The 27,923-nt window shown below is 39.1% G+C and overlaps 1 long non-coding RNA gene and 1 pseudogene across 2 annotated transcripts; both read right to left on the bottom strand.

The window, feature by feature from the left end:
• Nucleotides 1-12,885: 12,885 nt before the first annotated feature.
• Nucleotides 12,886-16,544, bottom strand: LOC136303380 (uncharacterized). 2 transcript variants are annotated; one of them, XR_010724217.1, is made up of 3 exons: nucleotides 15,930-16,544; nucleotides 15,556-15,638; nucleotides 12,886-15,098 (listed from the first exon to the last, which is right to left on the bottom strand). It is a non-coding gene; the product is annotated as an uncharacterized lncRNA (long non-coding RNA). The 2 variants fall into 2 exon arrangements; XR_010724216.1 differs by having other exon boundaries at nucleotides 15,583-15,638.
• A 5,848-nt stretch (nucleotides 16,545-22,392) lies between these two features.
• Nucleotides 22,393-27,923, bottom strand: part of LOC136303290 (zinc finger protein 420-like) — a 47,440-nt pseudogene continuing 41,909 nt past the window's right edge.

The following is a 27,923-nucleotide window of genomic DNA, read 5'->3' as shown; positions in this document are numbered from 1 at the left end:
ATGTCTCCTTAAAATAATTATACGTTCTTACATTTTAAAACATAAATTACCGTAAAAATACTAGCAAAAAGAGGTCTTTATTTCACAAATCTACCCTAAGTCAATGGGAACTGCATCTTCTAAAATCAGGTAAGTGGTATGCAAATCTAACACAATAATGCAGCAGACTAATTCTAAATGTAAGCACTCTGAAAGGATAAATAAAAGCAAAGGGGGAAAATTTACATATTACATTTATTATCATAAATGAAAATACAAGAAATACAACAACTCTTCATGAAACTTGGCAGTCTTTAGAAGAACAGAAAGCTAGACACTTTCACCAAGGAGTTCATCTAGTTTCTGACAGCCTCAGAGATACACTCCTTTCTTAGTCACTGATTATTTTTAGAAATAATGTATGAGAAGAACAAGGTTGATATAATGATAATGAAATACAAAGAAAAGAAAATAATTCTTATTTAATGTAGATTTTAAGATTAAATTTTTCAAAAACGAATTCAGCTAGAAATTGCATCATTTCTTAGACAGCTTTATTGTATCTAGTCCGACAAAATTTAGGGAAGTGTTCCAAATTTTGTTGTAATAGATTTTGGCCTTCTACTACTAATACATTATTAACACCATTAATATTAATAAAGTGGAAAAAATAAGAGGCAATTCTAGCAAGAAAATATATTATTATTTTCAGTAATAAGTGCATCTGCTCTCAATGATTAAAATCAAACTTGTCATTAGATAAAACACTATACCTAAAAATGGAAATTTGTTTCTAAGAACTATCAACTCATTTAGAGTCAGACTTCTGTTAAACAAAAGAGAATACTTGAAAATGCTTAGAAATCAACGTAAAAATATATTAGTAAAACAGAAAGGGATTCGATTCTATAGTGCTCTTGATCATGCAGTCATTTCCAGCTGCAGAATACTGATGTAAATCATTATCATTTAAATATTTCTAAGAAAGCAACTATGTATGTATACTCAAACTCATTGGAATCTGTGAATTTAAATTTCTTTATAATAGGACTTCCTATTATTTCTTTCCATTGCTGGAAAACTAAGTATAAAAGCAGCTCCTTTATCAAACTGTCAGATAATTTTGACTTGCAATTAAGGCCCAAAATGGCAATATTTGGATGGGCCATAATAAATGTATACTTTCTGCATATTTCACTGAAAACATAGCCCCTTTTTACTGCTTTTTTCAGAGCCTAAAAAAGGAAACAATTTTGGCAACTACTTTGCCAATAAGTATCCCTGAATAATAATTCAATGAATAATATGTTGGAATATATGAAGAAGTGATAACCATTTATTTAAACATATATGTCCTGAAAATATTAACTCCAGTAATGAGTATCTGCCTGATTTATAGGCCAGCCAATATGGTTTTACTCAGAATAAAGAGATCATTAGAAGTAGTGGCTTTCCTTTTAACTTAATTTCAAACTTTTCCTGTCTTTTTCTGTTATGATTTCTCAGAAAGTTGCATCTTATGTTCCTTCAAAAAAATACACAAAAAAGTATTACCCAAACAAGAAAGCGACATTGAGCCATGAAAGAAAAAAAGAGATCTCCAAGTAGATGGAACTCAACAGGTTTAATCAGAGATATCTTGAGCAGAAGCTCTTTCAAACTTGAAATGTACAGCAGAGTTTGTCATTGTGTCCTCCACTTGGCTACTACTGGTTCTTTTGAGTTACTGCTTTTTATCCTGCTACAACTTCTAGCAGAATCATGTCTTATGAATCATGCCTTTGTCACAGGTCTCAAACCGTTATATCCAGGCATATTGTTCCCATTTACTACAGAATACCATATGGACAACTATGTAGTGAATCTCGATTTTAAAATATGTACAAGCCTTATGAGTCACAAGTGCTGTGAATTGATCATCTGAACTCACTATGTGCCTTCCTAGCTCTGAATTTCCACAGAAGTACCTTGGTGTGACCTCCTTCGGAACCTTTAAGTAAACCAGCACGTACATCCCGCAGACCCAAAAAAGTATGGTTGCAGTGTCATTTCCAAGCCTTTGGCAAGACTTGTGACTTTTTGAATTTTACATAACTGCTTCAAGACAAACTGCTACCTTGTTTCTATTTTACATAATTTCTTTGCAGCCAGAGGAGCAGCCCACGCTGTCAAATAGCTTTGTTGACTCCACACTGTACACGAACAGGGTAAAAGTATACATCCTGGACTTCCCAGGAAAAAGCCTTAAAGATTATATAAAGAGATGTTGGGTTGAAGCAGATAAATTCTCTTGGTTTCTTCTTTTGAAGTGGTGCTTATATCCAACAAGAAAAATAATATTTAATGTATTAGAAAAATACCACAAGTGTGAAAATTACTCCTATATCCTCTCAAAGTTGATATGACTTTGAAATTCTGAAATGGGAGAGATAAATGAATGCTAAATTTTTAACTACTCTCAGCTTTTCATCTGATGCACTATTATTGTGGATTATTTTACTAGTACTGTACTGATAATATTTTTTGAGAGTGTTTATTATTACAGTTTATGAGGGACAAACATGGTGGCAAATTTTGTTCACTGTGGTTTGAGATTTCTTTATGGCCATTCAGAAGACATTTGACTCTGTACACAGCTTCGAAATTAAAGAGACTGGTTATGCAAACCAATCTCAAAATGAGACTCCCTGCAAACCTGCACATAAATAAAGCACAGTGATACCAGTGATTTAAAGTCAAACAGGGATAGAAGTATATTTCTTGACACTACATGCCAAATCCAGGTTTTGGGTTTGAGAAAGCCAAATTTATAAATCCCAAATAAAGACTGCAGAGTATCCCATTGTGTCATGCCTGTAATCAGATTTCAGGGGGACCATTTGTTTCAGGTAGCATCTATCAGTTATTCATGCAGTTACTACTTTAGAAAGGCCCCCATAAAACACAGCTACTTTCCAGCCTGGGTCCATGGATCCTTGTATCAGCTTGTAATAGTCAAATCTTCATGCTGGCAAGACTCCTAAGGTTACACACTGTAGCTCATTTCCACAGGAGAGTTTAGGAAGCATAATCAAAGTGTGTTCTGTATCAGAAGATGCGAATGGACGAAAACATAAAAAGAGACTTATCTCTGCCACTGCAATGCAGAGAAAATATAAATAGGCAATTAAAATTATCTAACTATAATCTAATGTAGATGTTTGTATATCAGGACTAATTATAACACACAAATGCTGTTTAGGGTTACAAGTACACAATTAAGGACAACATAGTATAAAATTCAAATAACATATGACATTTGCAGAACCAGCAGTGCCACCAGAAAAACATAGCAGTTGTCATATTTTATTAATCTTATGATAAATTATTGCTGCATTGTAATTAAATGAGCAAGACAGTCAGCCAACATCATTATCAGTGCTCCTGTTTTCTTTGAATCTCTTGTAACTTAGAAATCCAATTTATGAATATTACATTGTTTTCTTGAATGTGAATTACTGTAGGGATAGTGGGCTTGAGTTATTCTCCAGTAATATTATTCTAATATAGCAATGATTTATGCTAGGTATTAATTTCGTCATGTTTCATATTGTATCTATTTATATGTAGTTCTTGGCAAGAATAACTAGCCCAATAGTCCTTAGGTAATGAGTAATTAAGTTCAACAAGTGAACTTACAGCATCCTTTGAAATATAGCATTCACATTTAGCTCTCATTCATGTCAAAGGTTAATAAATTCATGATTTAATAACTTCCTCCTCACAATGATAATCAACATTATTTTGTTTCGTATTGCTGGAATGAACATAAATTTATCTTGGTAACATGTATCAGTAGCATTCAAAATTTGAAAGAAAAATTCTTTTCATTATCCAAAACGTTCTTAAGAATTAAAATACCACTAAAAGGAAATGAAAAGTTTACACATTGTGAAAAGATAGCCTTAATTATTTTCTTTACAGAAATAAAACATGAAGATTTAATCCAACAGCAGATGAACTATCTTTAATTTTGTGTTGCAATGTTCACCACTCTTAGGATAAATAATCATTAAAATAATGTCTTATCCTATATTACTGACTCTTCTCAGTAACAATAAAAATTCAGGAACCTTAAATCTCTCAGGGTCATGTACACACCTTGTAAGTGCTCATCTTGCGTTTTAGAGGCACCAGATAAAAGACATTTTGCCCCAGAATGTCTTTGGTATTACTATGTAGACACAGCTAAATAAACTATCAGCCTATTTTGAACTCAACAATAGGTCAAGTAGACACTCCAATTCCTTCATTAAGAAAAAAATCATTTGACCTAAAATGGGTTAACTGGTTCAAGTAGAAAACTAACACCTGCAAGAACAATTTCTAGTAAGTTCTTGGAGATCTGGATGTAAAAAGGGAGACTAATTATAGGTGAAATACTGAACATATTGCATCCAAGAAGAACTTAAACAGAATTTTAAAGTTTGAGGAATGTTCTACATGTTTTTCTTGTTCTCAGTTAATGTAAAAATATGGGCCACAATTATATTACATAAAGCTTTCAATTCAAAAGTTACAATTTCTAATCTGCTTAATAAATGGTAACTATTTTCAAATTACTTAATTTTGTGTACCTAAATCCATTCAATTGACATAAGGGGTCAGTTCCCACAGAATCCTTTCTGGAAAGGGCTCTGCAAAGGATTTATCTGAAATCAAAAGGATTGTGGGAGAAGCTATGGCACATGCATAAATAAACAAGAACAAAACATCTCACATAAAGAATCCCATGAATTTTTAGCAAAACCACAAGATATTTTGTCTAAAACTACACTGATATCTGGATTGCAGAGTAAACCTGTCTCATTATATACATTTTCATGTGCAGGCAGAGAACTATATCTTTGTAACTCTTATACCAAACAAATTAAGGTGCTATGAAGGACAGAATTAATTGATATGTGGATAGATAAGATCATTCAGTAGATTATGCACGTTTTTCTCTTTTTATCAAGACAAAGAAATATTTAAAATCTTTCTTTTCAAATTTTCAATCTTTATTCCACAATAATCTATTGACTGGAGGACAGGGGATATGACAAACAAACAAACCAACCAACCCAAATAAAACTAAACCCACCAGAAAAAAGCATGTTTAAAACTGAATCTACACCTACTATATCCTAATAAATTTCTACTGAAAGGGAAACAAAACTCTTCTTACTGTGCTCTGTATCTTTAGAAGAAGGACTGTTAACCATGCATGGAGAAAACAGCCTCCCTGGGGACTGGTATTGTCTGAAGAGTAATGACACTGAACCCATACTTCTCATACTGGCTAACTGTTGGCTCATCATTCAACACTCTAGTTAGTCTCAAATATATCAATTCATTCAGGAAGCTAATAGTCCACCAAAAATGACTGGGATTTCAGTCTACAATGAACATATCTGAAAAATAGACTTAAAAATGAGGAACCACAATAATATGCCGCAGTGCCTAAATTCCTTTCCATATTTAAACTCAAATTAATTTCACACAATACTTACACTGTTTCTTTCTATTAATGGAGCATGTTAATCATACTGGAAACATGTTTGTTATAGCAATATTTTGTAAATATTTTTTAGTGTTTCCAAATGAGCAATTCATAAACAAAGTATATGGAGGGTAATTACATGAAACAATTTTGGAACTACAAAAGAAAAGATTTTGCTTTTAACATAATTGAACTAGTTTTTGTCATGAAATTGGATTGACATATTTTGGAGTACACAGTTGTAATTGCTTCTGGAAAAGTAAGCAAACAACCAAAAATAAAATCAAAGCAAACAATCAAGCAAAAATAATTCCTTATCTGCCCAAGCGGTCTGGTGAAAGCAAAAAGAGAGACCTAACAAATATGACTTATCTAGATGCGAGCAAGAAAAGGGATTTGAGCTCTTAGAGAACTCAGAAGGCAGTCCTGAGTTTTCTGGACTATATAGCTCTAGATAAATTATATTTGAGGATCATAATGAGAGATGTTTGTATGACAGAAAAATATATTATTTTTATTATATATTGTGTTATTAACTCAAATTTCTGTACAAACAGAGTAAATATTTGGGCAGTGGAAAGAATTCAAAAAAGCATAATTTGGTGTCTCTTTATGATTCCGGGTTATCTTATTAAATGCCAGGCTAACACACTGCAAACCATTATGCTCTGTTTTCAATGAAAATGAAATCCTGAAAAACACCTCTAAAACCTTGTGCATAGATTTTTTTTTAAAATGTAAATTCAACCATACATTTCAAATTAAATTAAAATAGGAGGAAGAAAGGTTCTATAAATCTTTATCAGTGAACACATGCCCAACTCTCACAGAAGACATATGCTTCATGAAAAAGTTTCTTATGTCATGTCTTCTGCCACCTTCATTCATTCCAGTTTCTTCCATCATATTGCCAAAATACTATTCCCAAAAAGTGCATGAAGATCAAAAAAAAAAAAATTTAGAACAACAGAAGGAACGTAGCAATTGCAAAATCAAGTGCAGGAGGAGGGTTTATTTGCTTATTTTTTGTTTTGGTTTTAATTTCTCTTCTTAACCATTCTTCATCTCATCATTTACACGCCCATTTATCTAGCATCACTTTTCAGTCATAGAGGACTTTTACTTCTGAATTGCACTTGGCCAAAACTATTCCATACATGATGCTCTGCAGGAAACATTATCAAGTTAGACTTCTATCTGCACAGGTATCTTTCTATTGAGGAGGAATAATATGAGATGGAAGTCTAATGAGGTTAGTCTGTGCTTCAGTAATTTCTGTTGGACACTAACTTCATTAAAGTCGAGGTTTTTGACCAGTTATTCTTTCTAGCATCTATATAAATCCAAAGTTACAAGTAAAGAAGTACTGACAAGACAACTTAGCGGCTGTGGTGCCATCCAACTTTCAAGTGCTCAGTCTGAGACTCAGATATCATATTTCTTTCTGTCCATATAATACACTTGGTTAAGAATCATTTAAGAATTTATGTTGTGTAAACACAAACATAATGCACAGGCAAATCAGAGACTTCTACAGGGTTTTAATACACTATAGCAAAAAAATATATAAAACAGTGAAATGTGAAAAAAATTCCTAATAAATAGGAACTAGTAAATGAAATATGTCAAATATTAAAAAAAATATTGTCAGTAGAAGACGTGTTGTTAGGTACCTTAAACATCTGTAATTTGAAGGAGAGAAGGAGGAGGACACAGGGACTGTGTTATATCTGTCATGTCACTTTGAATGGTAAGGCAACTGATGGTGCCAAATCTTACCATTGACCATAATATGCAAAGCACAGATTTAACTTTCAAAACCACATGTGAAATCTGAGCACAATAGATTTTTTTTGTGTGTGCAGTCCAGTGCTCATTTGCATCTTGCATGACCTTATACTTACTCTATTCTATGTTCTTACCAATTTCTGTCTTCTGCTCACAGAACCATAATTTAAAATCTGCCTTAGAACCTAAACTACATTTGGAAAAGGACCTGAACACTGTACAGGGCAGGGGAACTAGAGATTATAAACTTTGCATTTGCTCTGTTTGTTAGCAGCAACCCCAAAAAGACTTTAATTGTGAGAAACATTCAGAGAAGGGCCAAGTTCCAGACAATATGTGTACAGAAAACCAGACCCACTGACGGGCTATTTTCACACTCGTAAAATATCCAAATATCTTTTGAAGTTTAGTGTACAAAATTATAATAACTAATAGGTATGCTTCAGCTACATTTTCTTCCATAAATAAATATTGCAATGCAATACATAGCTAAAATAGAGATAATAATTTTAAGTTTTCAAAGTAAAACTCCAGCAATTGGTGGTAATTTTCTTTATGGCTAAAATGAAGAGCACTGAAGGAATAATCAATACCTCTGAAAGCAGAATTGACTTTGAGTGCATTTTTAAATTAACTTCTTAAATCACAGTTTGCTCTTAATAACATTTTAACATAATGAAATATTTTATTGTGCTTGCAGTGCTCACAAATGTAAACTATTTTTTAATTAGCTAAAATCTTTCATTCTCGAACTTGATGACAAATCTTCATACAGAAAACATAAATACAATGGACTGCAAAATTCTCAGCCACAACTTTGTAACTAACTGTTTTTCCCTGTTCAAACTTTGTAAGGATCATTTAAGGATGCAGCAAAACAGGGATCAATAGGGAAGAAGTAATTGAGGTCAGTTAGGAGAAGGCTGGGGCACAGACAGGCAGGCGGCAAAAAGGGAGCCAAGACACAGGAAAAGCAGTAATAAGGTGTGTTAATGTTGAAATTGGTGCTGCCTGGGTGCACCTTCTGGGCAGTCCTACACTTGATGACTGTAGCCTAAATCAGGAGTGTAGACAAAACTTGTTCCTCTGAGCATAACACAGGAGTCATCCCTGCAGGAAAGACACCTTAGAGGAGCACACCTGGAGAACAGAGTGTCTCCAGGTGACGTCTTGTTCCCGACAGCACCCACGTATGCCTGCCGCTTCTAACAAGAACAAAAATTTGACATAAACATTTCCACGCAATTCATGCAATTCATATTTTGGATTTTTCAGCTGCGGCTGTACTTGCAATAAGAAAAATGGATCCAATGGAAATAAAATGTCAACATTTATTAATTTGGAGAGGTCAAAGCAATAGTTTTCTGAATTATTTTTTTTTAATTGCTGGTATTCATGGTTTAGGATTTGTCCAAGCACAAGTAACAGTTTTTACTTTCAGTAGTACCAGAATGCTTTTTTTTTGACTTACAAGACTCACAAAAAGATGGAGATGGGGAAAAAAGCAAAAGGTAGACAATGAAGACTATGCACACACATGGGATAGATTAAACTACTAGGAAAGTTTTGCCTGAGATATGGGAAGCTTGGTTTCCTGTGCCTGAGGAAGAACTTGAATTAGTATCTTGAATTTATTGTGATTAAATGGTTCCTACTCACCTTAATATTTGGTATCGCATGCATACACATATACAACATTGCTGGACTGCAACTCTCCTAAATGGTGTCAGCAAGAAAGCTATAAGCTTAAGTACATGAAACGCACTAGGGAGAAGAGAGAATTTTTTTTTTCAGAAGTATTTGTTAAATTCCTTATTCAGTTTGCTTTTTTTCATGGAGGCTCTATGATCAAATGAAGAACTTTAAATATTCACCGCCTACTATGAACAAAATACAGAATAAACTACAAAAAATGTAATTTACTGAGCTGAGAATCAAGTGCTACATGTTAGAGAATCCATTGCTTCAAGAAGACTAAATATGTATTACTTTTATTATCAAGTAAATTTCAACAGAACCTAATTGTGCAGTCCCTCCGCCCATCCATCTCTGTATCTTATACTTCTTGTGCAAAATGATTTTTCTGTAATTTTTTATTAAACTAAAATATTTTCACTTCATTTATCTTAGATTTATACATCTTGCTCCACATAAGGAGCAACACATGATGAACTCTGAGCAGGAAAAACATAAACTTTCAGATGGAAGCAGCAGAAGTCTACCCCAGTAATGATAGTTTCTTTTCTTGATTAGAAGAAAATAAATATGGATCTAGAGAAATGAAGGCTCCCATCTCACCTTCTATAGATTAATCCTTCATTTGTAACATTATGAAATCCAATAAGGATTTTGTTCTATAGCAGTTTAGTGGATTCAATAAAAAAGCAAGCTTATCAAACTGTGAAGCATTTCAAATTTCACACAGTACAGCCAAGATGAAAAAAGGGTTACTATGTGACCAAATTATAGGATGCTATTTAATTATTTTAAGAGATGAAGAAGGAAGAGTTTGTATGCAGGCAGATTTAGAAAAGAAAACCCTGTATAATCTGGAATGGTTTCAGTTTTAAGTAAAGCCCTCACTTAGCTGTCCATTATGGGTTTCTTTTTCCAAGTCAGTATGAGTCATATTCATTAAAATTGTCATATTTCAGCAACTCTGACATTCAGAGACAGTTTTCAGATGTATCTTTGAAAACGTTCCTTCTGTTGTCAAAACACCGTGGAAGTTACAGCCTCAACAGCACTCTACACTCAGCTGATGGAGACATGGATGTAAGCAGGAATGGCGGCAGTGACTTTGGAACTCAGATGCAGGCAATGCTTCACAAATTAATTCTGCAAGTTCTTCTCCTTGCAGAAGTGACTTGTGCAACACTCTAGTTTACATTTCTGGAAAAAAAATTATGTGGGAAACCCCAGAAATCAATCAAAAAAGACATGGACTGAAATGTAAATAACAACTTTTCATTTCTTTCAGCATATGCCATCAAATTTTGTGTTTTGCATTTGTATTCTTACCAAAAGAAATATCCTAGGCCCTTTATGACTCCGTTTAAAAAAGAAAGTTGCACTATTAAGTCTACTGTAAGTTGGTCAGAAACTTAGAGTAGGGCTTTCAGCTCTGAAATTCTTTTGTGAAGATGCCTAACTCATATCCATCCAGATATACCTCAAATCCTGTAGACAACACTTGTAGTTAAATCCTTTCCTTAGCTGTTATTTTATACTTCTATTGTCTTCCTGGTCATCAGGATTCTTTATATTTTCAACCATATGACACCTTTATATATAGTCTAGAAGTAACTAAGATGGTAATTTAACCTTAAAACTTGCTGGATCTGCACACCTAATGCAGCTGCAGTATTAAGGCTTACAAAATTTCTTTTCTGTATCTTCAGTGCTTTGCTTATCAACTGCATTGAGATGGAAAATGTGAGGCAAATACAGCATATTATTACTTCCCATACAATTTAGGTTAATAAAAATGCCATACTGGGATATTTTCCAAGAATTGTTTACTGCCAAATGTTAATGAATACTAATTTAAATTTAATCAGGACAGCATTTCACAAAAATTTTGAATTAAAAGGAAAGCATTTTTCTATTGCCAAGAGATAAGTGGTGTTCAACAAAGTTTAAAATATATCTAAAATTCAAATTTGATTTTGATACACATTTTACTAAATACATATCAAGTGGTATAAAAGCCAGTTTATTTGAGAATAGCATACAATCTACTTAACAAAGAGATTTAATTTATGATTAAATGTTAGGTGCTTTGTGAGTCAGATATCAGTGAGCAGCTATCATTAAAGGTACAAAGATAAATATTCACGAATAAAAAGAAGCATATTTATTATTGAGAAATTTATGTCAATTTTTAAGATTAATTATTCTTTAAAAATTATAAAGTATACCAATATTAATAATCGGAAGGCAAATTTCAGATAACTATTGAACCTGAAATCCACATAGAACGATAGAATGGTTTTGATTGGAATGGATGATGATCTTTTTCCAATCCCCCTGCCATGGGTGGGGAACATTTTATTACACCAGGTCGCTCAGAACTCCAGCCACACATCCAAGAATAGAACATTCACAACATCTTCAGCCAATCTGTTCTAGTGCTTCACCACCCTCTCAGGAAAAAAAAAAAATCTGAATACATAATTAAACATTTCCTATTTCAGTTTCAACCCATTGCCTCCTTGTCTTGTCACTACATGCTCTTGCAAAAAGTCTTTCTCCATCTTTGTTGTAGCCTCAGTTCTGGTACTGGAAGACCACAATTAGGTCACTCCGAATTCTTCTCTTTTCCAAGCTGAACAAACTAAGTTCTCCCAGCCCTTCCTTGTAGGAGAGATGCTCCATCCCTCTAATCATCTTGGCTCTCCTCTTGAATCATGGTGGCTCTCCTCTGGATTTGCTCCAAGGGGTCAAAGTCTTTCCTGTACTGGGGACCGCAGAGCTGGGTGCAGCACTCCTGGTGGGGTCTCACCAGAGAGGGGTAGAAGGCAGAATCACCTCTCTTGACTTGCCTTTGATGCAGCCCAGGATATCTATAGCTTTGTGGTCTAAGTGTACGATGTTGGTTCATTTTTCATCTCTCATCCCCCACTACCACCCCCAAGTCCTTCTCAGCAGGGCTGCTCTCCATCAGCTCACCCCCAGCCTGCATTGAAACTGGGGATTGACCCAACCCAGTTGCAGCACCTTCCATTTGATCTTAATGAACCTAATGACATTTTCATGGGCCCACTCCTCAAACTTGTCCTGCTTCCTCTGGATGCATCCCCTCCTTCAGATGTGTCAACATCATCATCCAGCTTAGTGTCACCTGCAAATTTGCTGAGGGTGAACCTGATCTCACTGCCTACGTCATTGATGAACGTACTACGTAACACTGGTCCCAGTATGGACCCTTGAGGGCCACCACTCATCTCAGATGTCCACAGGGACTCTGAGTCATTGACCACTTCTGTCTAGATGCAACTTTCCAACTGACTCCTCATTCACCTAACAGTCCACCCGTCAAATCCTTTTCTCTCCAATTTAGACAACAAGGGAAAGATTTTCTCTTCTGATTGTCTGCAATGCTTAACTGCTAAATTACTTCTGGCTCCTTTTGGCAAATCTGTCACTAGTCATCTTCAAGACTAATCTGTCATTAAAACGGCCAAGTTTCAGCAGCCTTTCTCCATTTGGTCACTGGGCTTGTGATCCTTTCCCTGTCTTCAGCAAGTTAACAGCAGCCGAGATAGCCATGGCAAGGGAGGGAATACATACTGTCAGTGTATTGGAAGCAAAAGGGTAAGCAAGAAAGAGCTGAGTCATTACTTAAGGGGCACCAAACACTGATGCTGGGAAGGATGAAGTGTTTACAATTCTGCTTCAGCTTTCATTAAGGAGGTTAGGGATTAATAGACATCACACTAAGACAAAATAAGGAAAAAGTTTTTTAGATATAGCTCAGATGAAATTTTATTGTTGATGAACTTTCCTGCAGGGGACTTAAAAAAGTGAGTGAGGAAAGAGAATAAATGATCTTCCAAAATATTAGAAAAGAGCAAAAACTTTTTTTTTTTTTTTTTTTTTTTAATGGAGGAAAATTGCCCTGGCAAACTGGGTCCCATTGTGGAAGAATATGTTAGTACAAAAATATGGAATATCAAAAGATGTTTATTGTTTAACAGTACATTATGCCCTAAAAAATAGCATCCAACCAGATACCTCACCTCATTAGTATGTTTGAAATATCAAGGTATTTCAGATAGTGCCTGGTACTATTTTCTTAAATGACCTAGAAAATTACAGTGAAGAAAAATCTGCTGCAAGGTAAGAATATAAATGGTTGGAAAATGGTACTCGGCTGCTATTCATTGCACAAAGTAGCACAAGAAAAAATGTTGTGGATGTTTACATACGTATTTGTCTTTCCTTAACTACTGTTTAATAAACTTATCGTTTTATAACAGAAAATAGAGTACATTATTCAATTTGCAGATCACTTTAGACTGGAATAGGCTTTGGAGACCACATTAAAATTCAAAGAGACTTGAGAAACTGCAGTTGTTTGTCTTCCAAAACAACTGCAAACTGAATGTTTGCTGACAGTAATGCATTTTTGCTTAAAATAGTAGGAAAGATTGCTGTTGTCTTCACTTAAAAACTACATCCTGATAGCAAAACTGCACATATGAATATTTTGGGGCAAATAAGAAAATTGCCCAAAAGTTTACAATAATGATTCTCTTACTTGGTATTTTCTTCAGTCTCTTTCTTTAGATTACCAGAAATAATGAGCTTTCTCTTTTTTGATTTTCCAGGTGGCAGTGCTTTGTAATGCCCATGTAACTTCTACTGGACAGGTAACACATGTTCTGACCATCACAGTATCCTAATTACTGACCCTTTTTGTTAATTATGCCTTCTTATTAGTTATATGCTGTAGCCATCGAACTGCCAAGCTCAGGATATAACAAAATTATGAAAAATATTTCCATCCTTATTTATACACTTGCAGCTACAAAGCAATGCCTCGATTTTACATCCTAAATTTTATTTATATGTAACCTCATGGAGCTGCTACATACTGGAATAAATTGGAAAAAAAGAAATAGACTTTCCATTAAAAGCAGAAAAATATCTGGCAGTTATACTTTGAGGAGAAAGTTGAGGGGAGAAGGGGAGAAGAGAAACAGAATGAGAGAGAGATTAAGTAGAAAGATATCACCACCACATAGATTTTTGTGGCATCCTGCCGGTCCTTCTTCACCACAGGTAGGGTCCCAGAGTCATTCTTGTCTACAAAAACACTTTTGAACAGTCCAAGTCCCAGGTAACCCCAGGGCAGAGATGCCATTCCCACAACCTGGACTGGCATGTATGTGTATCCTTTCCCACAGTTTGTGACCATATAAATTTTTTCATCTGGATAAGTCTTATCTCAAGTCCCCACAGTCTGCACACTATGGTGTGCTAACTGTGAGTCTTCACCTTTGTTAGACATGGAATTAAGGCCTTCCTGTTTTGCCACCTGTGCTTATCTCAAATTCCTGATGTGGTGGCTTATCTTATGGGAACTTTTTTCTTTAACAGTGTTTTGAGAAATGCAACTGCATTCTTTAAGTCCTCACAAAATTCTACCTCTAAAAAAACCTGTGAGCAAGGGATTAAAAATATGGCATAGTTTGTCAGGTAAAATCAGAGAAAACACAGCATGAAAACAATTCTGCAAACAGAGAGAATTATAATTATGTGAAACTTCAAATACATACTAATGTAAAAAATAATTTGATAGTGTCCATAACATAGAGTCAAACCTTTCTACTTTTGTACTATGTACTTAAAGCCAGAAAATTTCAAACAATTTTTGATCTTAAATTGTTATGTTAACAGTTGTTACTCTAAGTATGATGACATTTGGATGGAAAACTATCAGGTTGTTCAAAAATTACAATACTCTAATCTGAATCACAAAGCATTTTTTTCAAGGGAAAATCTCAACAGTATACACTTTGGGACCCTCAGTTCAAATGAAAGTGTGAATAAGCAGTTAAAAAAAAATTCTCAAATATTTGATTTTCTAATTTGGTCAGACACTGAATGTAAACAATCAAAAGACCATTTATACACATAATCATAGACAAAGCCCCATATTTCCCTTTCAAAAGGAAGGATAAGAGAAGCAGACAAGAGCTTGTTTTATTGCCTTATCTTCAGTGCTGAAGAATTCTTTTAAGGAAGTAATATATTTCTGCAAAAAATACTGGAACTTCTTCTTCGCTTCTTCTTAATGCATTATCTGATTGTGATATGAAATGTGAAAGAATGAAACGGATTGTAAATAAAGATTTCCTTGTCATTAACAGTTGCTTGAAAATTAAAATGGCAGTCAGAGATTTCTAAGAGCATAACTACATGTGCATTTTCTTGTTAGGATTCCCAGAAAGAGCATGAAGACAGAAGTTGTCCAAACATCCACCATTTCGTGAAAACAACAGAAAAAAAATCTGTAACCATGCAATATAAAATTTTAAACTATTCTAATTCATGTGACGACAAGGCACTTGATACAATCAACAAATATCTCGATTGCAACTAGAAAGTTTATTATCATGGACAAAAAGCTGGTAACTTCTTAATCTGGAAATATACAATTTTACAGAATCTGGGAATCTGTCTACTGAGACTAGAAAATACTGGAAGTATAAGGTACTAAAAGTTTGGTGCTATATAATAACTCAAGTGAGAGAATATACCTCTGGGAGAGCAGGGGTCTTACATACCATCAGAGATGGGGAAAATAGGGAAGTGCTTCTCCTATTAGTGTGTGTATATTTTCCTATAAAATAAAACAACAAAGAAAATTATAGGTCAGATTTATTAAACAACCTCCCCCCCCAAGTTTCTTTTAAAACAATCTGTTCACAGAGGGACATTAAAAAATATCTCATACAAGGTTTTCAATGGCAAAATTCCCCCAAAATCATAATTTTTTACCTTCAAAAGAACCTTTAAGCTGAAATAGAAGCATCATAAGGTCATGTCTAGAACAGTAAACAGAATCTCCCTGTGCCTGTTCTCTGCTCTGTTCAGCCTCTGGACCCAGGCCAAATGGCATGGCATCACTTACCTCCATATGGCTAAATGCTCCTTTCCTCCAAAATGCTGGCTGTATTCAAAGTGCCTACTGAGTATGTTCCCCAAATTATGCTAACTTCTGAATGAGGTCGAAAGGTACTGGTTTGTACAACCAAAAACCATTCTAAGACCAATGCCTTATCAGTATTGACCATATTATGCCAGTCACATTGGCACTATTTAATTTAATTAAGACTAATATAATTTACTACTACATGTGTATTTGTAAAATTCTAGCAGTTCCCTTTTTATAGAGCCTATTTTGCAAACCATCAGTGTCTCTATTACTGTGATTTGTCAACATTTATTGGGAAGTTTTCAATTCCGATTAAAAAATAAACATTGAATAAAAGATCAGCCAGAATATTTTTTGAAAATAACATGAAAGCAAATCCGTTCTAAGAAGATTCTGAGTCACAAAAAAATGACAGTGCGGCGGTGCCTGCGTTATCAAGCTCGGGCCAGCCCTGGCACCGCTGCAATCTGGTGGGACTGGGGTGGTCAGGAGCATTAGCAAGACGATGGCAAGGAGGAGAAAGGAGGGACTCTCGAGAGGTTCACTTAACGCAAGTTCATTGGGATCCAGCGTGGAGCCCTCACCTTGGGATGTCTGCCTCAGGAGAGACCAAAACTGTCCCACGGGAGCAGCTTTTAAAGGGGGCGTAACACAGGGGAGGGTTCAACCAGGGACCAATAGGGTGCAACAGGGGAGTGGCTCACAACATAACAGACATGTACAACAACCCATCAGTACGAAGTGGGAGGGGGCAGCATTGATCCTGTCCAATCACTCAACACCTCTCCTGGAATCTTCTAGGTGCAGGGAGGGGCCCCCAAGTAATGGACAGGACCAGGGAGTTATATAACATATGATTGACATATAACTGTCACTAAGGAACAATTAATCATAGAACTGTATCTGGAGAGAGGGCAGGGAGAAACCAAAGGCAAATAACAGAAAGGGGTACAAGGAACAAACCATTTGACAATATGACATTAACTTGTGAATAATCATTAAATCAAAAATGCACCCCCACATGACAGCAACTATTATTGGATCTACTGAAGAAAAACCACCCTATATTTTTTGCATCACTAGTATTTCCACAGAGATTGATGTAATTCATAGAAACACCACTAGAAGTCTTAGTCTGAGATAAAAACAAAACAACATAGTGATTTTTGTAAGATATTCTAGAACTTAAAATATATAGTAGTAGTGTCTATGTGAATCAGCAAGTGGTATGGATGACTGGCCTCCAAATGCCAGGGTCTAAGGATATTAGGTGGAGCGTGGCATAGGAGCAGAAATGTGCGTGCTTTGCCAAACCTGTAGGAGATGGAGTTCAGCTGTTTCTCTTGATCATAACATAGGAGAGAAGGCATGACATTGTCTTCAAATAAGGGTGATTTATAGTCAACTTGGGAACTGTGGGTAAAAAAGCTATGTATTTCACAACTGAACTGACAATGTTACAACCAGAGAAATTGTGGGAAATTATTTAGGAATTTAAGAAGCTTTATATTCTTTAACTTCCCTAGTTTTTGAAAATTATTGGTGTCATGATTTCATTTTCTCTAGCCTTAGTTTACTTGTGAATCTTTACCTATGACAAATCCTATAGCATTTAAACTTCTGAAGGGAAATTCTCCAACCATTTAAAAACTGCTTGAGGGTGTGTTTATACAGGTGCTTGTGATCACGATGAAATGGATTGAGAAATTACTGTCCCTCAAACTTATAGAAGATAAGTCACTGCTCTTCTAGGCTCCTGCAATGCCAAATAAAATGTATCTGCTCAAGTCACCACTAGGGGTAATTCATATAACATTTTTTTATCTGGCATTACTAAGGAGACACTCATCAACAACTGTGGAGAAGCAATTTTTTTTTACCACCTGAAATATATGCAGTTGGTCATGTCACCACAGTTTCAGAAACCTAGCCTGTGCTGTGCTAGCTCACTTTTAATTTTGAGAAATTACACCATTTAACTTTTTAACTTATGGAAGGCAAAATAATTCTCAAAAGTTCAATCTCAGTTAAAAACTCACTACAAAAAAACATACAAGTACTGACAAGTGAATCAGCTCTGGTTTACTTTTGGTATGGCTTTGTTATTCTTTTCTTGCCTTTAGAAAGCAATCATAGTAAATAGGTGTAGGCATATCTACAGTATTTTAAATATGATTTTGCATACTATTATGAGAAGAAAATCAACTCAACAATTTGACTCAGAGGAATGCCACAGCATTATGTGTATACATTATAAACAATTGAAGAGTTTAATTTCCCCCTATTACCATCTATTCCCAGTGTTTCTCAGTTTACTTATCAAAATAGACTCAGAATATATCTATATATCATAAAAATTGTTTAAAGGCTTTGTACACACCAGAACTTTAAATAATAATTCTAAAGCATTACTTATTTGCTTGAATCATTTAGCACACTGACATTTTCTGCACTGAGTTCTGATCTCTCAATGGATGTCTCGTCCCATCAATTTTTTTCTCCACTTTCTTTAGCTTGAGTATTCTATAGTTCTGTTTCACAGCATCTTTTTAACACTCTCTAGCCTCTGAATGTATAATTAACCACCCACAAAATAAGCATTTTTATAGCTGAACTGCATGTTCATTCATTCATGTGAGAATTTCCACACAGAAGTGAGAAGCACAGGGCTTGCTCTCTTTTTTTTTTTTTCCTGCTTATTCTCAATGAAATTTACCATCTTCTGGATTAAAATATGTGACAGGATAAAATTCAAAACCAAAATTATGCTTTATCCTTTTAATTTGCTGAGAGGTATATCCCATCTATTACTAGTAACTATCACTCCCCAGTACACATATAAGCTCATCACTCTCAGACTTGCTGTATCTTTTGACTATGTAATGCAGAGACTCACATAGACTAAGACTACTCTTTATCCTAAGGGGTTTCTCTGCATGATAGCTCCCTTTTTGCTTGTTTTATCCATCAATAATCAACTAAAACTCAACTTCAGTCCTAATCCACCAGTTCTCCTTGAGGTACAATATGCAAATAGCTTGACATAAATCATGTGCCTAAAACTAAACAGTGCTCCAAACCTTTGTAATGGAAAGAAGGAAAAAACGAGGGTTAATAAAATCTGACTCTTTTGGATACCTACTTCAAGCTTCTTTTCTTTGGAAGTGCTTTTTACTACTTGAAAGATTTATTAAAAGGATATATATCCCTAGGCCAGTTTTCCTACAAAACATGAGCATGAGACTTCCTTAGGGACACGACTATTTGAATTTGTTTCATTTGAAGAGCATTAGAAAGGCAGAAACACAAAGAGAAAGTGTCAGGAATCTGACTCATAACAGGAACATAAAGATTAACCACTTTCATCAGTTTGCCTGACTAATAGATACAAAAAAAAAAATGAGCCATGAATACTTTCAAGCAAAATCTGTAAAGTTATTCAAGATTTGAGTGGCAATGAATAATCCAGGGAAACTATATCAGGGGTGGAAGCTGAGAAATGCTGTTTAATAAACAACAAAAATAGAAGTGATACACAGTGTGTAACCAACAGACAGGAAAGTTTACCTCTGATGGTTATTATTTTGGCTACACTTCAGGGAACTACTGAAATTGTCTGCCTGGGGAGATGGTGGAGTCACCATCCCTGGATGTGTTTAAAAAAAGACTGGATGTGGCACTCAGTGCCATGGTTTAGTTGAGGTGTTAGGGGTGGGTTGGACTTGATGATCTTGAAGGTCTCTTCAATACCCGTGATTCTGTGATTCCGTGAACATATAAGCTACGGATGGAAGGCTGCAAGAAATCAAAATGTCTCCCTTAGACAACTTAAAAGATAAGTGTAATTTTATAGTTCTGTTCATATGTCTATGTCAATCCCATATGAGTAGACTAAGACATATTCGACCAGTAAGCTAATTGTCTTAGTGTAATTCCTATGAGTAAAGTCCTAGAACTCCAGTAGGAGAACCATTTTTTTCTTCTTCTGGATGGAGAAGCAAGCATAGATAAATTACAGAGTTAAGTTAATATTTTTATGTACCAAATGATCAATTTAAATATTAGTGCAGATTTTAAAATGACTAAGATCTATAACATGGCAAGGAAATGATGCAATTCTCCTCAAATCAGAATATGTGAACAGACCTAATCAGTTAAGAGGTATTAAAGACAGAAGAGATAGCATTCTGTCTATCTCTACATTCATTGATTAGAACTATTTTATATATAGATACTCCCATCTTTTAGAGTGTGTAACTAGAAACTAAGTAGCCAGTATTCACTAGAGGTGATTGCATATATTTCATGCATATATATAGATGCATTTCTAGACTCCCAGAAATTATTGAAGTTTCATCTGTCCTATTCTAGATGAAGATTTCTAGGCATTTCTTCCTGCTGCTCTCCTAAGCAGCACATACTCAGATCAGTTCCTGGATAAAAAATGAGTTGTCTCTTCTGTTTGGTTTAGAATGGCTTTTGTCTCTTTTTTATCACTGAATACTGAGAAAAAAGCTGAGGTACCATAGAGTTTTCAGTCCCGCTCCTGTGGCATAAATCAATATTTAAAATGCACAGTGGCAATTTTTTCTTCCTTTGAAAGCAGGACTTGGTGCCCTAAATTCTTGTACTGTTAAATCCAAGACTTTATCAGTGTTAAACACAAACTCTAATACTCGTTTGTATCCAGAAGCACTACTTCACTGATTAACTAAACAAAACAGTAATGTACTTGTCATGAAGTAAATATAACAGTAATAAAATTTATAATTTGTGTTTGATTTTTGTGCTTCCCTGGAGGAATTTTCAAGCTATAATACTTTATGAATGAAAAGTTAAAACACTCCAGCTCGAGGGAAATAATTCTTTCAACCTTATTTATTGATTTCACAGAGTTAGAATAACAAACTTTTGAGAGCTCATGAGTGCATGGGTACAGCTGGCCAATGTAAACAATTTCTGGTTGAAAATGCAACCTATTTCATCACTTTCCTAGGGATAAATCTTATTCTAAAACATTACTTAGTAAGGTAGAGGTGAATTGCAGGTATTCTGTGTATCATCTTATTGCCACCAACTTTTCATGTGTGGGGTTTATGAGCCAGCAGGTGACGATATGCAGTTTCACCGCCATATCCCTCTCCTGCATTTCGCCATGAAGCTTTTAATTCTGTAATTATGTCCCCGATGCAGTGTGCTCTGTGACACCCCTCCCAAGTGGGCAGATGTTCCTAAGGAGATTTCTTACGTGGTGAAAGGAACCTCCCTTGGGTTTAGCACTGTCAGACTGCATTAAGAGCAGGTATGAAAGGTAGGAAGCAGATGTGTCGTGCTATTTCTGTTTGACACACTGTCCCTCTAGCCAATATTTTCTACTGGTACGGCAGCACTGAGCCAACAGGCTAATGAATGGAGCCTGCAGAATACATCGTTAACCTGTAACCTCATCCAGTCTGCATGCAGTCTATTTAGTCTGTACTCCAATGATTCACATTTTTTGTGTTTACTGCTGCTGATACACTTGTTGTTGTCCTTTATTTTGCTCCCAATAATAAACAGCTGACTCAGAACCAAAATACTAAGGTGAGGAGACCTGCACTGGAGGGAGAAGAGGAGGAGGCTGTGAGGGACAGTTAGTGACCTGCCGACTTACTTGCACGACGAAGCCTGAAGCATCTCTTTTTCCCCTGTCTCTTCACACTGACGGCCCCAGAGCACATCTGCGTCACATGCAAGGGGAGGGGGCGGCTTGGTGAGAGGCGCCGGGATAGACAGAAAATTGTATACTGAGGACCTTGACAGCCTCACGGGCGGGATTTTTTTTTTCCTTCTTTCCCCTCCTACGTACAGTGCATATGAAGGAGCCCCGATTTCCTTCTGTGCCAGCTCTCGGGCTTTGCCATCCCAGATAACGGCAGGCATGGGACACCCCGGAGAAACGGGATGGGAAGGCGGGAGGTGGAGAGAGGCTTCCAGGTGACTTTTTCCTCTCTGCCTGCACTCGGTCATGGAGCTCTCAGAGACTGAGGAGGTGCCACCTGCCTCCCGCTGTGGCTGCTGCTGCTGCTGCTGCTGCCGCCGCCGCCGCTCCTCTCAGGGCTGTAGCTCGCTCCCCCGTTGATCAGATTAGCGCGTCGTCGCAGCCTCCCGGACCCGCTCTTCCCTCGCAAGTGTCCGTCTCCCCTGAGAGATGTCTCTCATTTCTGCCTCTCTGTCCTCCCCTTTCCACTGATCACCGTGCAGTTCTCGTCAGCTCTGGGCATCTCTCCCTCTTTCTCCCTCTCCTGCTGGGTGTCTCTACCTCCTCTTGGCTCTGTGCATCGCTCCATCCCTCCTCTATCTCTCCGCACTGGTGCGTGCGCGCATCTCTCTCTGCCCGGCGGCTGCCACTCCTCACCCTACAAGCCCAGCGCTGCCCGGAGGAGCCGCCTTTAACTGCTTAAAGGCAGCGGAAGGGCCTCTCATCCGTGTGAATCCGCTGATGTAAGAGGAGAGTGGAGCTCCTTGCAAACCTCTTCCCACACTGGAAACACTCGTAGGGCCTCTCCCAGCTGTGGATGCGCTGGTGCATTCTCAGGTGGGAGCTCCATGCAAAGCTCTTCCCACATTTTGAGCAGGTGTAGGGCCTTTCCCCAGTGTGCACCACCCTGTGCTGAACGAGACCGGAGCAGTCTCTGAAGCTCTTCCCACATTCCCCACACTTGTAGGGCTTTTCCCCCGTGTGAATCCTCTGGTGTTTCCTCAGGCCGGAGCTGTACCTGAAGCTCTTCCCACATTCCACACATTCATAGGGCCGTTCCCCAGTGTGGATCCTCTGGTGTTGCATAAGATTGCCCTTCTGGCTGAAGCCCATCCCACATTCTTCACACTCACAGGGCCGTTCCCCACTGTGGATCACCTGGTGTTCAATCAGACTGTACTTCCGGATGAAGCTCTTCCCACATTCCCCACACTCGTAGGGCTTTTCCCCACTGTGAATCCTCTAGTGTACCACCAGGCTGGATCTGTAGCTGAAGCTGTTCCCACACTCCCCACACTTAAAGGTCCGTTCCCCGGTGTGGATTCTCTTGTGCTGGATCAGGCTGGAGCTGTGCCTGAAGCTCTTCCCACATTCCCCACACTCGTAGGGCCGTTCCCCAGTGTGGGTAACCTGGTGCTGGATCAGGTGGCAGCTGTAGCTGAAACCCTTCCCACATTCCAGGCACCTGTGGGGCTTCTCCCCTCCATGAGGCTTCTCCACCAGCTCTGAGCTCCGGCTGGATCTCCGGCCGCCCTCCTGGCACAGGGCTGGTCTCTCCTCCTCGCAGCTCCCTGGGCTGGGTTTGCAGCCCCTCCTCCTGCGAGATCTCCAGGGTTTTTCCTCCTCCTCTATCTGGACACTCCATGGGAATGAAAATCCTGGTTTGGGGAGAAAACAACAGGAGAGTGCCTTAGGCTCAGGTTTCCTCCTTGCCCATGTTCATCTCAGGAAGTCAGTGGACACCTTATGTCTGTAAGAACCTCCAAAACATCAAGATTCAGCCCAAAAATCCTCCAAACATCACAACATAGATCAAAAACACCCCAGTCACCCAGACTCAGCCAAAACCTCTTCTAAAATATAGAGATTCAGCCCCTTACAAAAAAACAAAGCACCAACATTCAACCCAATAAAGCTCAGAAACACTAAAATTCACCTCCATGAAAATCATGGATCAGCTGCTGCATGTGGAGGGGGCAACGCTGCCGGGGCTGGGGGGAGGCTGCAGATACAGGGAGCGGTGGAACCTTGTGCAGCCTCCTTTTCCTACTCCTCCTCCTGTGTCCCTAGTCTTCCTCACACTCCTCTTCCTCCTCCTTTTTCTCCTTCTCCTGCACAATCCCACCCCCTCCTCCCACGTCCATCCTTTGAACATTCAGTCCTTCAGCCCTGCTGCTCCTTCCCTTCTCCTCCTGCCCCCAGGCCCAGCACCCACTGCCAGCTCCCTCTTCCCCCCAAACCCACAGCGTCCCACCGCAGGGGCACGGATGCAGCTGGGGCAGGTCGGGCTGGGGCAGCGCTGGGCTCTCGGCCGCTCCTGCCCGCACTCGCTGCCCACTGCAGCCGCTCCCGCCACGACAGCGCGGGGGGCCCGGCCTTGGCGCTCCCCCCTCCCACCTCCCCAGATTCCCCTGGCAAGGAAGCAGGGTTCCATCTGCAGGCCACAAGGACACTGCAGGCACACACGGCAGCACCCTCAGCAGGAGCAAGTCCAGCCCTGCATGGACATGGATTCCTGGGGCTGCCAGAGCTCCCATTCCACCAGGGAACCAACACACTGCAGCCCTTGACAACATTCAGGCTGGGGCTGCATCCACACGAGGCCTTTCCTCATACACACAGGGGCCTCTCCATCCACTCTGGATCTTAGACCTAAGGGGGGAAAATGCCAAAAATGTCTTTGATTATTCAGGGGCTAAGTGGGAAAGATGAGCAGATGTGTTTTATTCAACCACTATCAGCAGATGTGGGAGATGGGTTTGAAATGCAGGAATTTTTATTTGCTCATAATTCGTATTGTAATTTACTGGGAAGGGATTTGATGGCTAAATTTGAAATGCAAATCAATATTGTAAAAGGTGAAACACAGGTTTGTTCTCTTGTACCTTTGTGTCAAATGTCTGGCAAGGCCTGTGCTGAAGTGAACCCACAAGTGTGGGCAGCCCCAGGGAAAGAGGGAAAATTACATACCCAGGCTCTCCAAATTACTCAGAAGTCACCAGGACAAGTGGTGTCTAAAAGCAATCCCCTATTCCAAGGGAGGGAAGGAAGGGCTTACAGGCTGGTATTGAATCGTGTAATGCAGGATGTGGATGACTTGCTCCAGTCAGGAGGACAAGAAGTGGTAGAAGAAGCCTCTGTGAATTGGCTCAATTTTCAGGCTAAAAACCACCGTGGAGTATTTGAAAAAAAAAAAAAAAGGCTGTTGGGGGTTAGGTTTGTTCCTTCTTTTTCTAAAGAATTTTTTCCCCACAAGTTACCAAGGAGACCAAGTGTTGGATACTTGAGAGTACTTAACTGAAACAAAGAGGTTGACAAAGGTGGAAGGGGGAGATAACGCAGGGCGTTCGGGGAGACGCGTGTCTGCCGCTCCTCGAGGAGCTCAGCCGCTGCAAAGCACGCCGAGGGGAGAACGGCTGTTGCTGGCTGGAGGAGTTTCACTGTGGCCAAAGGGATCCCGTCCTGGGAAATCTACTATCACCGGTTCGGCCTGAATCCTGAGTTTTCTCTGTCACCCGCGGGAGCTGGGCCGGCTCTGCCTCGCCTTCGGCTCCTTCAGCGCTGCTCCGCTTGCTACAGCGTGACCCTGCACCCCCTGCGCTGCCGGGACATCCTGCCCCTGCCTGCCAGGACACCCTGCCATCCCAGCTACCAGCCCGGGACTTTTCCACTGTTTCAGCTTGGTGCTCTGAGGATCCTGCAGGGACACCGAAACCAAACTGCCCTGGGTTTTGTGAAACAAAGCCCTCAAGGTTCTTGGTACTGTTGTCGTTTGTCATTAATGCCGTAGTTGTTTGGTGGGGGGGGAGTTTTTTTTGTTTGTTTGTTTTTTTTTGTTTTTGTGTTTGTTTGCTTTGTATTACATACTAGTAAAGAACTGCTATTCCTATTTCCCAAATCTTTGCCAAAGAGCCTCTGATTGTAATTTTACCTAGCAGATACCTGTCTTCCTAAACCAAGACAGATTTTGGCGCCCAAGTGTGGGGCTTGAGGGCACTGAGAAAAGAAAAGGGAAGAGAAATAGCAGTTCTTAACTAACCTAGTACTTTCTTTTGTGTGCGTTGGATATAAAAACCTCATTAGGCTGCATCATGTGGTCTAACTTAGCCTGGTTTGGGTGGCATGTGGTTGTGGCTGTATTCCTTCCATTTGCAGGCCCTTATCTAAACATGGGCCCTATAACTAAGGCTACTGTGACTGTCATCCGGTTTATTTTATGGCTTAATAAGGTGAAGAACTCATGGATTTTTAATTTCCTCTGGAAGGCAGGCACATGGATTCAGGGCTATCGTACACTAACTGTGTGTTTTTGGAGTTACTTTAACAATGGTACCTACTGTGAGGAAATGACACCGGGGGAAGTTTCTTTTTCCCAACCCTTTACCCATCTCTTTGGGTCTGCCCCACCAGTTTTTGAAGGGTTTAAATCCTCTCTGAATGCTAATGATATCATACAATGGCTGGTGCTGCTAATATGCATATTCTATTTAGCATTCAGAGATAAGGGAAGATTGACCTGGATAACCACCCTGATACCTACCCCACAGAATAGGGATGATACCCCAGAGCCTGACTCGGCCCCACAGCCTGCCTCAGAAAGGACCCACCCGGATTGGGTTGAGGTTCTGGTAAAAGAGATGCATGAGATGGGCCAGATGCTGAAGGAGTACATTTCCCCAGCTCATGAAAAACCCTCCTCCTGCCCCAAGAAGGCAGAGACTGATGGTGCAGCAGTAGAACCCTCAAACGTTACAACTGTCCAGGTTCCAGCTGAACCACAAGGGCAGCCACAGCCAGCAGCAGTCGCCCCTGTGGAAATAAGGAAGCGTAAAGTGAAATCGTCAGATCCTGGTATTAAGGATAAGAAAGGAGGGTCCTCACAGCCCACAGAAGAGCCACAGGTTGAGATCATCACTGAGTCCCTGACGTATGAAAGTCTACGTAATCTGCAAAAAGATATTGCACGACGAGGACGTGAGGCTTATACAGCCTGGCTACTTCGAGTCTGGGACCTTATGGGTACAGGCGTACTACTGGATAGTGCTGAAGCAAGGAATTTGGGACCCTTGACCCAAGACTCAGGTATAAATCAGGTATTTGTAAGAGAGCAAAGGCCCCTTCCCCTTTGGGAACGACTTCTAATGAGTGTGAGAGAGAGATTTGTCCACAGAGACAGAATGCAAGAGCACAACAATAGAATGCAATGGAAGACCCTTGAGGAAGGAATCCAACAGTTGAGAGAAGTGGCAGTATTGGAAGTACTTTTTGGGAGGACCGGACAGCATGATAATGACCCCGACAAGGTTAAATGCACAGGGCACATGTTGTGGAATCTGGCAACTCATGCACCATCTCAATACGCCACATTCATCGCAACAATTAATGCCGAGGATAACCGAGAGACAGTGGGTTCTGTTGCCAACAAGCTCAGAAATTATGAAAGTATGATCAGTGGCCCAATGCAGGCTCATGTCTCTGCAGTGGTGAAGGAACTCAAAGAGGAGATGAGGGAAATGAGAGAGGAGATGAGAAGGAACAGTTCCCATGTAGCACCGGTGCGAGTCACAGGCCCCAGAATCAGAGCCCAACATCCCCCAGCGAGAGAGAGAGGGTACACCCCTCGAGCTGACCTGTGGTTTTAACTGCGGGACCATGGGGAGGACATGGGAGCGTGGCATGGGAAACCTACTTCTGTCCTGGCAGCACGGGTACGTGAGCTCAAGGAGAGAAACGCTAACAGAGGGAGTTCCACTAGAATGAAGGTAGCCTCAGCCTCCCATGAGCAAGCTGCCAGGTATTACGGAGGTGGGAATGCTGTGTCAGATTTCCTCGAAGGAACCTCTACCCTGTATGTCCAAGAAGGGAATAATAACCAGTGCTAGAGGGGCCCTGCCTCTAGCCAGGAAGAGGCACGGGAAAATCGAGTTTTTTGAACTGTGTGGATTCGATGGCCTGGCACATCAGAGCCACAAAAATATGAAGCTTTAGTAGATACTGGGTCGCAGTGTACTCTAATGCCATCGGGACATGTGGGGGCAGAACCGATTTCCATTGCTGGGGTGACGGGGGGATCACAGGAATTGACTCTGGTTGAAGCCGAGGTGAGCCTGACTGGGAAGGAGTGGCAGAAACTTCCGATTGTGACTGGCCCAGAGGCTCCGTGTATTCTGGGCATAGACTTCCTCAGGAATGGATATTATAAAGACCCTAAAGGACTCAGATGGGCTTTT

Source organism: Chamaea fasciata, unplaced genomic scaffold, assembly GCF_029207755.1.
Source record: "Chamaea fasciata isolate MVZ Bird 193981 ecotype frontalis unplaced genomic scaffold, bChaFas1.0.hap1 SCAF_32, whole genome shotgun sequence".
NCBI classification, from domain to species: Eukaryota; Metazoa; Chordata; class Aves; order Passeriformes; family Sylviidae; genus Chamaea; species Chamaea fasciata.
The sequence above is the reverse complement of the archived record's forward strand: the minus strand, read 5'-3'. Positions and strand labels throughout refer to the sequence as shown.